This window comes from Bison bison, unplaced genomic scaffold (genome assembly GCF_000754665.1).
Source record: "Bison bison bison isolate TAMUID 2011002044 unplaced genomic scaffold, Bison_UMD1.0 scf7180017863790, whole genome shotgun sequence".
Classification (NCBI taxonomy): Eukaryota; Metazoa; Chordata; class Mammalia; order Artiodactyla; family Bovidae; genus Bison; species Bison bison.
In genome coordinates, this window is record NW_011494362.1 from 1070106 (window position 1) to 1075795 (window position 5690).

Below are 5690 nucleotides of genomic sequence, written 5' to 3' on the forward strand. Positions count from 1 at the left end.
GGGGGGGCAGGTGCGGCTCGGCCGGTGGCGCCCCCGGCTCCCGGGGACTTTTTTCTTAAGGGCCGGATACCCCCGAGCAAACTTCCCACGGCCGGGCCTGCAGCTGGAGCGAAACGGCGACCGGGCGCAGTGGCGTTTGCTCAGCCGGGCTTGTCGAAAAACTTGGCAAACTTCGGTCCAGATCCTCCCGCTTGGAGGGAGACCTTGGGGCGAGCCGAGGGCTAAGAGTGGCGACATTTCCCTACAAGTCGCCTCCCCAGAACCGAGGGCGAGCGTCCTCGGGGGCCTTCCCAGGAGCCAGGCCCCCGGGAGGACTTTGCAGAGCTTAGTACCCGAGTTTAATGCTTTTTGAGTTTCTTTTTAAACAGTATTAATGTAATAAAGAATGCAATAAAAAGAACAAAAGACAAATTGGTTCAATTGTTTTAGTCCTGTGCACTGTTTAAAAACGCCCCTGCTGCAGTCTATGGCTTGTTATTGCTTCAAGATGTTTTAAAGGCCCTTCAAGTTCACCATTTTCACTTTGATGCTTCATCCAGGCATGGTACTACTTAAAACAGAGATACCGTATATTCGGAACCCCAGCGTGTAACTACACAATATTATAAAATTAGTACCGGGAAACCTCAAGTAGTGAAATTGCTTATTGTAAAAAAAAAAATGCATATACATAAAAGACCACGTGGAAAACACCCAGAACTGACACCAGTTTATGTGCCATCCTACTGTCCCATAAAATTAATCTTTAAAATGTAAAAGAACGAGGGTTTTTGTTTTGTTTTTCTTAGTGAATAAAGACAAGTGCAAGGAAAAAAGTTGGATTTGTGTCAATTACTAATCGCAACTTATTGATCATTGACATCTTTAAATGTCTGATCGGATGCCTTAGATTTGTATTAGCTGAAAAAACATTAGTGACGACTGATGAAGTTGTTTTGCATTTCCATGCCTGGCTCATAGTACAGACTCAAAAACACAGGCTTCACTCAAGGGACACAGAATGATGAAAACCTGAAGGGTGAAATAAGTCTAGCTGAAAAAAGCGTTATTCAAGATAAGTAGGGAGTGTCTTTGATGTGAAAGATGCAGGAGGGAAGAGAAAAGTGGTAAAAAAGGTTAGTTAATGAACACACCATGTTCAGTGCCCTGTGGGAGACTGCTCAAACATAACTTGCACAAAAATGAATCCATCTAGTGAAGGACACCACCATCTCTCCAGGTGCCCAAACCAGAACTGCCTGAAGTCATCCTTAACTCCTCTTCTGCCTTGCTGGTCACAGCCCTGCGGTTCACTCAATCCCAGACCTCCTCAGTCCCCACCCACTCCTTGGCTACCACCCAGTCCAACCCATTCCCACAGTGTCTTGTTGGTCATCCTGTTTGCAGCGTGGCTGAACTTTAAGTTAGGGATTGGAGCAAAGGATTAAGACTGCGTTTTTCTAAAAGGCAAACCTAAACATGTCAAACCCTTCAGTGGCTTCTCTGCTGATAAAATCTGAGTTTAGCCTCCATGTTGACCTGGCCTCCACTTATTATTGTAAACTCATTTCTCCCTGTTCTTCCCTTCCACTCTTTTCTCCAACACTTTCCTTTCTTTCAGCTCTCTCTCTCCACCTCTGGCCCTTTGCACCATGCTCATTTTTTCCTAGATGGACTAGCCTCAGCTTCTCCCGGACTCCTTACCTCCACTCTCATTTCCCTAAATTTCTATTCATCCTCTAAATAAATATTAAATTTATTTAGTTATTTAGTTAAATTTATTATTTAATAAATAAATATTAAATGACATTTTCAATAGCATGTCTTTTCTTACTGCCGTCCCTTTGGACAAGTCGAGGCGGCTCCTTAGTGCTCTGAGAGCACCCAGGCTTCACCTCTTGTTAACACTTTTTATTCTTTCTTGTAATTGACCATTTAACTCTTTACAGCACTGAACTAGAAACTCTGTGAGAGCATGGACCATCTTTTTAGCAAAATTGTATCCCAATGACTCAGATGCTCGATGAATATTTGTAAAATGAATAAATGTGAGGCATGAATTGAGAAGAAGTCATTCAGGCTGAAAAGATGAGGCTTCAGGGTGGCAAGTGGCCATGTACCTCTGAAATAGTAAGGGGGAGGGTAAGGGAAGTAGAGTGAGATGTACAAGTGGTGTCTAAGTCTTCTTTTTATTCCTAACACTAGCACAATGCCTTATGCAAGCTGAGGTGCTGGATGAACCCATAAATCCTAGGTAAATGAAATATCTTGTGCTTGGTCCTTGCAGTAACTATTTCACTGTTGCTCTTTGAGGACAGCAGGCCAGTTTGGTTTAGGTTTGGGACAGCATGTGCTCAGGGAAGGATACCCCTTCCTAGCCACAGCATCCTTGCTCCCAGCCAATCATTGATGTCTTTGGGGGGAGTGACTGTTTGGAAAGTAGATATGTGACCTTGTTCTAGCCACCAATGGGACCTGAAGGGAAGTATGCTGGGGCTTATGGGAAGTATGTTTCTTCCTGATGAAAGGAAACTCTTGTAAGGATAAACCATCAGACCTACTTTGGAAATTATGTGAGGATGTGATGCTTGAAGCTATGGCACCCATCTTGTATTAATAAGGAAAAGGCATGGTTTCAGATTTCCATACAGATAGCTCTTTCTTCAATATTAGTTTTCAGCTCAAATATAACCTCTTTAGGAATGACCACACAATCTAAAATATCCCTCCTTTCCTCATTCGATGTCTAGCTGTCCTTGCTTCAAACAAACAAAAAAACAACCCAACTTTTTCCCCATTAGAACCTGGGATCCATGAGAGCAAGGACATTGTCTTCTTCACTTCTGTTTCCCAAACTTCTGGAACAGTTTCTGGCAAATATAAGTTTTCCAAAAGTATTTGTTGATTAATGGATGGCAACTAAACAATAACACTGTGCTGAGATTGATTCAGAGCCTAATGGATACAAGCCACTATAAACCTCACTTTCTCTTTCAGGGCTTATATCACAGTTCTGTTTCAGGCAATCTCTTTCTGACACACAAACACATATTCTTGAGATTCTTTCTTCCTCCTCCGCTCTCTTTCAGAGCTTTTCCATGTTCCTCCCAGGAAACTTTCTTCTCCTTATGTGATGATGGACCAAATTATGAAGGCAGAAAAGTGTCATGTGCTTGTGAAATTATGAGCAACACAGACACATCTACCCTAAAGGAAAACATGTTTTCTTTCTTGTTTCTTTTTATTCCAGCTTTATTGAGATGTTGTTGGTTTATAACACATGTAAGTTTAAGATGTACAGTATGGTGATTAGATAGACAAGTATATTGCAAAATGGTACAATAGTTACAATAAGTTAACACCTCCATCCTTTCACACCCTTTTTTGGGGGGTAGTGGTGATGGTGATAACATTTAAAACTTACTCTTAACAACTTTTAAGTATAGAATACAATTTGTTTATTGTCTACACCATGCTGTACCTTCAATCCCCAGACCTTCTTCATCTTAGAGCTGGAAGTTTGTATCCTTTGACCAGCATCTCTCCATTTCCCCCATCTCCCAGCTCCAGGCAACCACCACTCTACTGTTTTTATGAGTTTGGCTTTTTCAGATTTCATTTGTAATTGAGATCATACAGTATTTGTCTTTCTCTGTCTGACATTTTGCTTAGCATAATGCCCTCGGAATCCATCCATGTTGTTGCAAAAGGCAGAATTTCCTTTTTTTTTTTTTTTGCCTGCATGCGATCTTAGTTTGCAACACACAGGATCTTCTCTGTGTTATGTAGGATCCCCCACTGAGTCAAATAGACTCTCCAGTTGCGGTACATGGGCTTACTTGCTCTGAGGGATGTGGGATCCCAGTTTCCTGACCAGGGATTGAACCTGTGTCTCCTGCATTGCAAGGCAGACTTCCAATCACTGGACCAGTAGTGAAGTCCCCAGAATTTCCTTCTTTTAAAGGGCTGAGTGATATTCGAGTGTGTGTGTGTGTGACATTTTCTTTACCCATTCATCTACTGATGGATACTTGAGTTGTTTCTATATCTTGCCTATCATAAATAAAGATGCAATGAACATGAGAGTACAAATATCTCTTTGAGAAAGTGATTTCGTTTCCCTTGGATGTATACCCAAAAGTGAGATTACTGAATAATATGGTATTCTATCTTTAGCTTTCTGAGAAATTTCCACACTGTTTTTCATAGTGGTTGTGTCAATTTACATCCTCATGAATAGTGTACAACGGTTCTCTTCTCTCCAGTCCTCACCAACACTTGTTATTCTTGTGTTTATTTGTAATAACCATTCTGACAGGCACGAGGTGATACTCATTGTGGTTTTAATTTGTGTTTCCCTGATGATTAGCCATGTTGAGCACCTTTTCATGCCCTTGTTGGCTATTTGTGTATCCTTTTTGGAAAAATGTTTACTCAAGTGCTTTGCCCACGTTAAAATTTATTTTTTGTTTTTGTTTTTTTGCTATTGAGTTATGTGAATTCCTTATATAATTTGGATATTAACCCATTATCAAATAGATAGTTTGCAATATTTTGCAATGTTTTCTTCCCTTCCATAGGTTGCTGTTTCATTTTGTTGATTGTTTCCTTTGCTGTGGGAATCTTTTTAGTTTGATGCAATCCTTCTTGGAAATTTTTTCGTTTGTTGCTTGTGCTTTTGATGTCATAGCCAAAAAATCGTTGTCAAGACCAGTGTCAAGGAGTTTTTCCCTTATGTTTTCTTCTAGTAGTTTTATGTTTTCCTGTCTTATATTTAAGTCTTTAATCCATGTAGAGTTAACTTTTGTGAGGGATATAAAATAGGAGGCCAGGCTATTCTTTTGCATGTATGTATCCAGTTTTTCTAATACTTTTATTTAAGAGACTGTACTTTCTCCACTGAGTGTACTTGACTCCTTTGTCAAATATTACTTGACTGTATATATGTGAATTTATTTCTGGCTTTTCAATTCTGTTCCATGGTTCTATATATCTGTTTTTATGCCAGTACCATATTGTTTTGATTACTATAGCTCTGTAATATACTTTGAAACCAGGAGTTGTGATGCCTCCTACTTTTTTCTTTCTCAAAATTGCAAATCCACATGTTTTGAAGTAAAACTAGAAATGCTAAACGAAGGGTCATTCATCTTGAAAGCACTGCAAAGGTTGCAGAGTTTCTCTTTAGCATCTCTACAAGTTTTCACTTATATTATCCATCCAACCATCCAATTTAGGAATGCCAGGAAATACTGAGGTTGAGTTAGGTGACCATGACTTTTAATAAAGATCAAACTGGACATATGTCCCGGACTCCCACTCCAGGAACTCTCAGCATTTCTTGTGTCAGTGGACAACTGAAATTGTCCTGGATTATGTTTGTCAAAACAATATAATTGAAGGACAGTAGTACCAATGGCAACCCACTCGAGTACTCTTGGCTGGAAAATCCCGTGGATGGAGGAGCATGGTTGGTAGGCTGCAGTCCATGGGGTCGCTAAGGGTCGGAGACGACTGAACGACTTCCCTTTCACTTTTCACTTAATGCATTGGAGAAGGAAATGGCAACCCACTCCAGTGTTCTTGACTGGAGAATCCCAGGGACGGCGGAGCCTGGTGGGCTGCCGTCTATGGGGTCGCACAGAGTAGGACACGACTGAAGTGACGCAGCAGCAGCAGTAGCAGTACAAAAATAGTTGAAATGTTGGATC